Genomic DNA, 11,434 nt, shown 5'->3' on the forward strand with positions numbered 1-11,434 from the left:
TATCATACTAGTGCACACTGGGTTAAAGCTATCCATGCCCCAGCCAGTGAACCTGTGAGCAGTGAATGCGCTGCAATGAACATAAAAAAAAGCTTCATGAACGGGCAACAGCTTCAGTGACATTCCAAAGACTGAAAAAGAAAGGTTTTTCTCTCTTAGCCATTTTGTATTTCAGCCCTCAGAGGTTAACATGTTTCAGAGTGTCACAGAGAGAGCCCTGGCATACTTTTGCTCAATTGGTAATGCAGGTTCATACCTGATAACAACGACTGTGCTGTTGGCATGGCTGGAGAAGCCCTTGGGAGAGATCTGGCCCACAGGCCTTTGCATTGTTGCTCTACAGTCATAGTTTGGAGCTTGTACCTACGCTGGAAAGCCCCAGATACACGGCGGTACTGCAAGCAAGGGGCCATTTGCCTGAGCCAGGCAGGTTCCCATGTGGCTTAGCAGTACTTGGAGCCAGAGCATCATGGCTCTGATAGTCAATGCTTGTTAAAGAAAGATATGCAAGACAGTTGGTTTTTTTTCAGGAAAAAGAAAGTAAAGAAAAAAGAGAGCAAGCCAAACTAATAAAAGAGAGAGCGGGACATGCATGACAGAAATGCTTTATTTACACTTTTGTTCAGTACTGACATGGAAAGAGCCTAGGCTTTCAGCCAAAGCTGATTCCCCAGTCTCAGGAATAATTCTGCCTCTAAGCATCCTCTCACCTAGTCAGAGCCTGGAGAGCTGTCACCGGCTGACCACAAGGTCCCGTGCTCCTGCTGCTTAGCACCTCCATGACAAACTTCTCTTTCTCAAGCAGGCTCACGCTGTCCCCTCTTTCAGCCCCACATGGGAGGGGACACATGCTACAGCATCATCACAGGGAACAACTCCAGGCAGTCCTGAGAGTAGTACATCCATACGAGCATTAAAATAACATCAGAAGAGCGTTTGTCTTCCCAGGGCAGCTGCAGTCCCTGTGTGTATGTCAGGAGTGGAAGGAAACATCGCTTGCTGGCAGCTTGGAGAGAGATCAGTACAAGGCCACAGAGATGGTTGGTGGGGCTGGAGCACCTGAGGTGCTGAGGAGAAATGGAGGGAACCAGGCTTCGTCAGCCTAAAGAAGAGGCGTCTCAGGGAAGACCTAATTACAGATGTCCAGTACTTCATAGGTGGTTACCTACCTCCCCTCAGAAGTGCACAGGGATGTCTTGTCTTAAAATGTCTTGGTTTGTCCCTTGTCATAAGGGGCAAAAGGGACACATCGCAGCATGGAAAATTCTGGTTGCACATAAGGAGATAAACTTCCCACATGAGTGGTGCAGCCCTGGGACAGGGCCAAGAGACTTCTTACTTCTCCCTGGTTTGGGTTTCTTGAGGTATCAGAAAGAGGTAAGACACAAGTGTGTTCTGGGACCTTGTGGCCATCCTCCTGTTGTCAGAGCATAAGGTCTACTGCTGGACATGTTCAAAACTTTCTTGGAGAAGGGCCTTACCAACCTTACCCCACTCTCAAGTCAGTTGAGCCTGGAAAGGGGGGTCGGAGTGAGGACCTCCAGACCTGCCTCTCCACGTGAATGTTTCTGTGATTCTGTGTGTTAAGCCTGCAGCTCCCAGTCATGTGTTAATCATGTCTTAAAAATTAATTTCTGAGTAATCCTGAGGATTATTTATGTGACCCTGGGGCTTACTCACATGAGCACCAAATGCAGGACTTACTCTTAATTGAAGAGCTAAACGTAAGTCAGCAGCCCAATGGGATTATTCAGCCTGCAACAGTATCTGGCAGATGGGCACGCATGCTTTCCATCCATTCTTTCTCAGACATTGCTCTGATACTGCATTTTCTCCGACATTGTGCAGCTACATAGGAGAATTGTTCAAATAGGCAGGCAATTATCCATGTGTTCCTGCTGGAAGGAAAGGTCATTTAGCACACCCAAACTGCTGTTTTTGACTGTCTTCAGGTCTTTTTGGAGTGTTTGTTTCAGTTTTGTTTCACTTCTGTCAGGTTAGAGGCCTGCTAGAGATGAAGTTTTACACCCTTGACCTGGTGATCTCTGTGTTAGCAAAATAAGTGGAGGCACCCACAGGAATCCCTAGTTCACCTTTACCAAGGACTCAGAGCTTTCGGATTTCTTGGGAGTGGGTCCTCTCAGTACCTCAACAACCAGCTGATCTGCCTCAGCTCTTAAGGAGCAAGAAAGCCATTTTAACTTTAAGCAAAGCTGATTTCAGCTGCACTTACTCATTCACAGATTTCCCCTATCCCCTCACACCTATGTCATCCCAGGCATGGAGAGGTGTACATCCAAGCAGTCTGGCCAGGATTACTTGTGCATGAGGGACACCAGGCATCAAGTTCTCATCAAGCGTCCTGGGCTTCATTGGAGATGGTAAGCTTGGGCAGGTCTTGTGCATTCTCTAGGATAGTTTTCCCTCAGAAGTCTGCTTACTTCTCCCTGGTTTGGGTTTCTTGAGGTATCAGAAAGAGGTAAGACACAAGTGTGTTCTGGGACCTTGTGGCCATCCTCCTGTTGTCAGAGCATAAGGTCTCCTGTTGGTAAATCACCATCTAATCTCAGCAAAGGCCTCTGGGTATGGCATAAGAAGCTGCATTCAGTCAAAACAAATTCTCCATCTCAGCTTCAGTCCTGCTACAAGAATCCTGTGAAATCTAATTAAAGGAGCTCAGAAACAGCTTTGTGTCCACCAGGACCACAGAGCTGCTCTCCTGACCGTGGGTCTCATCCTGCACCTCTGTTGGGTTCCTCCCAGCCAGGGGCAGGACACAGCATTTGCTCAGACTCTGCTCTGGGAGGCTCCTGGCAGCCCATTTCTGCAGGGCTGTGCTCCCCTCCAGCTGCTCCCACCATGTGGTACCATCCCCAGTGTCCTACATCCCCTTTTCGCGGTTGTTGATAAAGATGTTTAAAAAAACTGGCCTGCTGTTAACCCCTGAGAACTGGCACTTGTAACTGTCTGCCAGCTACGCTTCGACTGACAGACCACTGTCCTTGAACCTGGTGGTCCATCCAGTTTTCCACCCACTTTGCAGTTCACTTGTGAAATCATAATTTTATCAGTTGAGCCACAAAAGTAACACTCGAAAACTCAAAAATAACTCTTGCAAAAAGATTTCCCTTCCTAAAACATCATCGTTTGCGGACAGAAGCTTTCCTTTTTAGATCAATTTGATGCTTTGGTGTTGGCCCAACCTGGAATTCAGCATGTGCGTATTGTGCCTGCTGTTCTGAATACCCTGTTATTGTAACAAAGAACACCCACTCATAATTTCATACTGGCACCAGCAAAAAGGTTTTGTCATATGTGAAAACTAGCAGGGAAATCCATCTTTTGTGAACCCCTAGAGTTAGAAAGTTCATGTATTGTTGACCAGACAATAAAACAGATAGCACGAAGGAAACAGACTGACAGTGCCTTGTAAACATAGTTTCACTAATTAGAAAAAAAAAAAAAAAAAAAAAAAAAAAAGAAAATTAAAAAAAAAAAAGGAGCATTGATGCTTTTATTATCCTGGGACAAAAAGTGAGCTACCGGAGCGAGTTACATGCGGCAAAGAAACCTGGCTTTATCTGTAGGCTGGGTGTGCTTTAATCTGACGTCCTGACAAAGCTGTGGATGAGTAATACCTGCAGTATGCCCGCCAAAGCTCTGCAGCCACAGCATGACTCTACCTGTCACTCCAGAAGGGCCCAAAAGAATAGCAGGACGCTAATCCCCCGGGCACCACATAGCCTGCAGCATCTGGCTGCTCCGGGAGGGAGCAGATGATGCTTCCTTTCAGATGACTGCAGGTGTGGAGCTCACACACACGCAGATGAACGCGCGGCGGCTGCTCCTGGCTTGGGGTTGGCTGAAGATCTGCTGTGGAAACCAACACGCTCAAACTCCCAGGCCGCCTGCAGCGGAGTGGTAGAGTTTCAGAACAACAACCGACTGGCTCGTCTTTCTCAGGATGGCCCCATACCTCCATGCATGACCTCGTCTTGCCACGATGAAGAAAACGTAGACATTTAGGTGGGAAATTTAGGCAGTCTCTCTCTGTGCTTTTCTCTGAAAAGCTTACGTTTCGGTGCTCCACAAGGAGTTTATGCAACTAGTGTTTATATAACTAGTGAATGCTACAAGTCATTAGATCTGAACCAAGAAAATGCCTCTTCCGGGTGAGATACATGAAAACTTTTACTTTATTTTACAGGAAATTTATCCAGATTGTGTTCTTACAGCACAATAAATGTTAAGAGAAGCGGTCACCTCTGTACCTGGTTCTTTCTGTAGGTCATCATCAAATTCTTACCGGTGCTTACTGGGTGGGGGACTGTCTTGATCAGCATTTCAGGGAATCCTTCACAGAGGATCCTGACAAGACCCAGCACCACCTTCCTCCTGCGGGGGGGGTCCTTCAACCCGTTTTTTTTCTATCAGTTTGTCACCTCTGTCACCTTAATTTCCCTAACTAGCCGTTAGCACTGTGTGAGCTACGTGAATAGCTAGGTATGTCTGCTAGTAGCTAAAGGCTGTGGATTTCAACTATTTTAAAAGACAAACACATTTAATCATACCTCGAATGACTCCTCTGCAAACTAAACAACAAACATAAGCTCTTGCCTGTGGGAACTTTCTGAGTTATGTCACCATAGATACAGTAGCGTTGTACCCTTCTCACAGCTGAGAAAAGCACATTTTAATTTTGAAAAAGTGTTCACAGGCTCATAAAATGAAACAATTGGCTCAGTCACTGCATGGGTACAATAGATTTCAAATCCATTGGAGAGCGACAGCTGCTGGGAGCTTCCCTGCAATTGCTCTCAGAAAAAACGGAATTTTACCATGGAGTCAGCTCTGGATCTCTGCTCCTTCCACTGACTAGAATGGCAGGACCTGGATTTGTTTTGATCATATACTTACTGCCATGTACAGGACAGAACAAAAAAGGTGCTTTTCTGGGGTGCTCATACACATGTTTCAAATGGAGTCCCTTTTGCTACCAAATCAATTAAGTGTACGTGCTATCATGCTGTAGAACATTTCAGTAAAAAGGATGAGGCAGGAACATTGTGCCTGCCGTCAGGATGGGCCTCCCTGACTTGCTTTCCTCCCCAGCCAACCCCACATCTCAGGTGCACAAAAATTTTGTACCATGCTTTTGGGGCCACAGATTTGAGCTCTGCTGGTTCGGGTCCCACAGGTGTGAGAGGTGTAAAGTTAAGGGTCAGCCGCAGGACATAGACCCCAAGTAGCTTACCCCTACTAAACCAAAAGAACCTCTCTGTTGAATACGTATTTAGTACACCCGAGACAGCAGGGTACAAAAGCTTTACCGGTCAGAAGCCACATTTCGAACTCCACCCTGAAACCAGAAGCACGCTATGGTGTCATGTGCATGCAGAAAAATACCCAGCTTAGCGAGGAGCTGCCATATCCTGCCCTAACTTCAAGTTTCAGGCTGATTTAAGGTGGAGCTCACGTGGAGCGACTGTGATGTTGAATCGCCAGGTGATAACAGCGCTGCTGAAAAAAAACAGTGTCAGCACCTGAAAGCTGTGTCTGCGGTCTGCTGGCCAGGAGGAAGGAGAAGAAAGTCCCACCAGACCCATTGCTACCCAGTTCTCTAGGAACAACAGGGAACCCATCTCCTTCTCCTGGAGAAAGCTGTAGCTGCAAATGCAGACACCCCTTGGCTACAAAGCAGAGAGGGTTTATCCCCATCTTCCAGCAACCAGGCAACTGCCCTTGTATCCCAACCAGATTAAGCTTCAACTTGTTTCTTCTAGGCCCCAAGCTCATCCCCGTGCAGGGAAGAGCCCTGAACTGCCCTGCCTGTGTTTGGCAGCCGTGGCAGAGCTTGGCGCTGCTGGTAGATGGGAGACAGAGCACCCCGTGCAGAGAGAGAAGTGAAGCTGTAAGGGGGGAGAGGCGGTGGCAGCCTGGGGCTGCTTCACTCCCCGTGCTGGCAAGCGTCCCCCTCAAAGAGATCCCCACCAGCTTCTCCACCCAAGAAGAGAGGTGATGGGCCTTTCAGTTCTTGAGCCCTTGCAGACCGGTGGGCTGCAGCTCCTGCTGATCTCAGCTGAGATGTGGGCTCTCCAAGGGGCTGGTGAGCAGAAGAAAGGAGTCCCACCGCGGGTAAGAAAAAGCAGAAGATATGAAAGTGACTTTTTTGTGCATGTGAGCTGCTGCCAGGGAAGCAATCCGTGCAAAAATGGCCAGAGATCACAGAGGAGTCTGTGTCCAGGCCAGATTCTGGACTTTGGCTGTGATAACTTTTGGGAGTACATTAAGCACACCACGTTCAACAGGTTTCATTGTTGTAGTGGAAATACCTCCTTTGCTTATCTTTGGAAGCATTCCTCTCCCCACCCCCCTGCATTTTGAAGGCTTGGGTTTCAAGTTCACATCTATCAGAACAGAAAATAGCAGGATGTGTCCCAGCATGTCCTGGACACGCTAAGCCAAAAACGAGGGAGCTGCACCCTTTTCCCCTCATCCAGATTCTATCTTTTATACGCGCTTCAAAAGTGCACATAAAGCTTTATCACACCCAAACCATTTCCGAAGCAATGAGCAGTCACATTCACTATTAGAAATTTGAAGGACTGTAATTCCAGGGCAATTTTACCACTCCCTCTGACGGTCTTTTGTATTTGTGATACTATATATGTCTTATAAACAAAACAGCCCAGAACATATCAATCAAATTATCAGCATAGAGAGGATTACTTGGGCAGGCACTTACAATTTGCTCTGTGCTCCTGGTGAGTCCAGAACAGCAGGCAGCACATCTTACCCTGTAATAGGATTAACACTGATGGAAAAAGTGTTAGTAACCTTATTGGTGTACCTATAACCCACTTCTCATACTAGGTTAGAGATGCATAAAATCACAAATATTAAGTTAGGTATTATTACTTTAAAAAAAAAAAAAAAAGCAACAAACAAACAAACCCCAAAACACCCAAAGATCCCCCCCAAAACACCTTGGAGTAACTAAACCCACTCGTCACTTAAACTCCAAAGTTCAAATTGAAATGGTTATATCCCTTGAGCAGTCTTCAGGACAGTATCCTACCATGGTTTGTGAGCCCACAAGTTTTATTCCTCCATCTTTTTTTTTTTTTTTTCCTGCCAGAGAAGTGTTTTATTTTGGTGTATCATGGAACATTCTTTAGAATAAACAATCGCTTTGAGGCTAAGCACTTCTGGATGGGTCGTTTTGGATACATACATATTGAGGATCTCAAGCACCAAGGGATTCAGTCCTTCCTGAATTTTGTAGCTGTAATGCAAAAGAGTCAAGTGAGCAACTCCAAGATCTAAATGGTTGTAGCCCAACAAGTAGAATTTAGCTTTTTCCTGCCTATGTATCTCTTCAGGCATGTAGATGTGAGCACTTTCACCACAATGTAATTAAGCCAAGATGAAGAAGTCACCAGGACCTGGTGATTATTGAATAGTTACAGTCATGAGCCAAGCACTACCTTCCTCTCTGTCTCCAGGAAAAAAATTAATACAAAAAAGCACGGTGAATATTTTTTTAGAACACGCCTGCAATGTTGCTAGACAGAAGTTTCATACCCCAGAGACAGAAGCATGTTCCTGGACTGAAAAGTAATCTTCAGGTCCCGAAGAGCCCACAAGGCTGTACTAAGGTCCATCTGATAGTCCATTAGGGTATTATCACCAGACTGCTATGGCAGAAAGGCATGAAAAAGGAAATTTCTTGACCCTATAGCAAACATCATCTTTGGGATACAGTCTTACGGTTTTTGATGGTTATCTGGGAAGTCCAATCCAAGCAGCAGCAAGGTTTTCCCTGATGTGCAGAATTCAAAATGCAAAACTCAGAGCAAGGAGCATCCAAGAGCAGTTCATGGGTCCCCTACCCCTTTCACCTTCACCTTTCTCAGTAAGAGATTGGAGGGAGGACAGGGATGACCTTAATGGTTCTGGCCTGAGCCTGACTGCAGGCAGGATCACTTGCAAATGATGGTTTCTCACATCTCTCCTTGTGTGCTGGCACACCTCTTGTGAGCTGAGCAACTCCTGGGGGGCTCAGTTCTTTCAGCACCTAAATACTGCAGTGCTGGGGCAGCCAGCACGTGGGGGGACTGCTGCCACAAGCTCTGTTGTATTTCTCAGAGTCTTACATTGCTCCACACTCTTCTAAAAAAACCACACTTTCTTAGACATAGGATTATATGAGGATCTCAGCTCTCAACTAGAACAACAGCAATAATGGTGCTAGGGAAAACATGACGCTTGAACCTAAAGTTTTGGGGAAAAAGGAATTTAATTTTCATTATTCATTAAAAATTCACTATTGTAAGACAACACCTTGCCTTTCAATTTGTTAATACTTCGTAGAAGGCAATACTGGGCATAATGCCTCAATCAGATATGGCTCTGTATGTATCACATTACAAAGTGATCCAATTTAACTACAAGCAATTACACAGCGTGTAAGTGGCCACTCTGCTGGGAAGATGCACAGATCTGGAGTTCACCCTAGATGCCTTTGCTGCTTGCTTCGGAAACCTCCCTGTATAGAAATGGACTACCCCAAACACACAAGCACATCTGGACCTGACTGTCTTCTGGGCATCTGATCTGTTCCTGGCATTTTAAAGGCATTCAGAGATACAACACACTGCCAGAGCACAAGGCACCAAAAGAAACAACTTGTTATATATCCTTAATACATGAGCTCCTGGCACTGCAGACATTCCTGAAATCTGTTTAACAAGAACAGATGAGTAATATGCTATTCTGGCTACCAAAAAGCTTGAAAATAACCCAGAAGTTGTTCATTTCCAAAAGGTGAAATGAAGCTGCTCCTAAACTCAGCCTGCTTTATGCAATCCTGGAAAAAACCTTGGATGCAGGGAAACATACATCAACTTTAATACTGGAGAGCTCAGCAAGATCATTTCCAATCACCTCCGGGGAAATGCAAACTTGCTTTGCAGTGTACAGAATTCAGTCAGCTAGCAGCTCACAGGGGCAGCTTCTGGTTTTGGAGGATGGCGAGTGATGAGTCAAATCTCTCAGCTGTTTCTGTTAGAAAAGAAATAATTTTCTGCATTTAAAAAAAAAAAATAAATCTTTCTGGTAGATGGAGGGAAGCAGGAAGGCAGTACAAGAGACTTAATCCTGTTTGTTCTTTTTTGTTCCTGCTCATGGTAACAACATCTCACTTCTCAGAAGCAGCTGAATCTTCTGCAATCTTGTCTCTTCCTTGCCTGATACAGCTGCAGAAACAGAAGTGAAAGAACAGAAAACTGTGTGAGAAGACACCACCCCAGTACAAAAGCTCTTTCAGCCTCTTCTAGCAACCTGTTTGTCACAAGGTAGTGATGCAGAAAGACCGTCTTCCCTACATGGGTTAAAGTGGAAGCTTATGCCCGTGTAAAACCTGTGCCTTAAAAAAAAAAAAAACCCTGACTCGGGTAGGGTGTCTGTTGCTTTCACAGAGGGTTGGTTACACAACTGCTTGGGGTGCTCCCCAGCCTCCTGTTGTATTCCTCCGAGGAAGACCAGCCCAGCTGGAAGCCAGGAGCAGACTACAGCCTGCTGTATCATTGTGCCTATAGAGAGTTGGTCAAACCTGACTGCGTACACACACACAAAAAAAGTGTATCCCACGCTACAGCAACTAAAACCAGTGGGAAACAGAAAAATGTAGGTGCAGCTATTTCTTCCCCACAATCTTTCCTAATTAAGCCTAAAAATGTCTGTAAGGCGAGCCCTGCCCCATCTTTCTAAAACCAGTCACTACATGTGCTTGTCAAAAGCACTTCTTGCGCTCTTCTGTAAATAAATGCCAGTTAGAAGATAGCATGTAAATATCAATAGAAAGCCTTGAAGGAATGTTTCCAAACACGGGGACAGTGGAATTATGTCAGGCACAGTGTACTTCCACAAAGGATTTCTTAAAAAACATGAAGTACTACTGTGTGAATGAATCTGTGGGGTGAAACCTGTGAATTAGGCAAGAAAGGTAGCCCCGTGCTGCTGGGGGTTTGTGGAGGACTCTCAAAAGGGGCACGCAGCGGATAATGGGAGCTCTGAGCCAGCCTCGTGTGCTGGCACACGAGCAAACTCCCCTGTCCCCAAGTCATCTAGGCAGTCCCCAGCAGCAGAAAAGCGTGGGCTGTGACGAAATGCCATGGCTTCCTCTCTGCACAGCTCCTGCACCCAGCAACAAAAGAGGATGTGAGCACGCCTCCTGAGAAACAGCACACAGCACACCCAAAGCTTTGCAGAGAGCCACTGTGCCCCTCTGCTCAGCTCATCCGCAGTTTTGGGACCTTTTTGAGAAGTTTTGAGAGATTTAGGTTTCCCCAAGACGGGAGGGATGCTGATAAACTGAAAAGTTCAAACGTGGGATCACAGAGGTGTGCCAGGGATGGGAATGCAGGACGTTATGGGAAGAAGAGGAGGGAACGGGGCTACCCAGAGACACACTCTGAGGTGCACAAAGAAATGGCAGGAGACAACGTGCATGGGTTGCAACAGGGGAAATTCTGGTTGGATATGAGGAAAAAAATTCTTTCCATCAGACGTGGCCCAGATAAGAACTGGTGGGATCTCTGTCCAGGGAGATATTCCTGACTTCACAGGACAAGGCCCCAAGTAATCTGGCCTAGCTTTGGTGAGCCCTGCTTCAAGCAGGGGGTTGGATCAGGCACCTCCACATGTTCCTCTTCTAATCTACATTTTTCCATGTTTTTTATGACCCCCGGGTGTGGATTTTACATTTCTTTGATCTGGGGATGTAGGGAGGCTTTCAGCATTTCTGAGCTTCGCAGCCTTTGGAGTTGAAATAGGGCTTGTTTTACACACATCTGTGAACTCAGCTGGGGTCTGAGCATCCCTCATGAGCCACCCCTCAGCCACCATCCCACCCAGCCACCACCAGTTTGCTTATGAGGCTTTCAGAGCCAGAACTTTTCAGAGCAATTCTGGATATGAGACAGAAATTTTAAAATACCTCAGATCACTCTGTCCACTAACAGCACTAAAAAAAGTGGTTTGCCCTCCTCTAATCTTTCCTTAGCTCGGGTCCTCACCTTCTGCCATGGCCCTCCACATCTCAGTCTGCCACCAGACCTGGAACCTGTCCTTGAGATCACCCCTGGCTCATCCAAGACAGGGACAGGCACTGCTTCTTACCCCGCTGTCTGCCCCCCGCGCCCCCGATACTCGGCAGTGGGGCAGGGCAGAGGTGGACCACAGTGGCGTGGGGCAGCTCATCCCCCCCAGCCCCCTCCCCAGCCCCCTCGCTGCGGGGCGGCCGCTACCGAGCCCGGGGTGCGGGGATGCTCCGGGGTGTCTGCACAGAGGGGAGGTGCTGCCGGGGAGACCCTGTCTCCCGCAGTCTTTGTGGTCCATGCCTTCCCCCGGGCTCTTCCCGTTCCCTTCCCCC

The 11,434-nt window shown here is 46.8% G+C and overlaps 1 long non-coding RNA gene across 1 annotated transcript in view; it reads right to left on the reverse strand.

The window, feature by feature from the left end:
- Nucleotides 1-8,280: 8,280 nt before the first annotated feature.
- Nucleotides 8,281-11,434, reverse strand: part of LOC106898125 — a 3,356-nt gene continuing 202 nt past the window's right edge. Inside the window, exon 2 of the long non-coding RNA XR_001413876.1 lies at nt 8,281-9,257. This is a non-coding gene — a long non-coding RNA (uncharacterized LOC106898125). The remainder of the gene's footprint in view (nt 9,258-11,434) is intronic.

Source organism: Calidris pugnax, unplaced genomic scaffold, assembly GCF_001431845.1.
Source record: "Calidris pugnax isolate Ruff unplaced genomic scaffold, ASM143184v1 scaffold404, whole genome shotgun sequence".
In the NCBI taxonomy this organism is placed as follows: domain Eukaryota; kingdom Metazoa; phylum Chordata; class Aves; order Charadriiformes; family Scolopacidae; genus Calidris; species Calidris pugnax.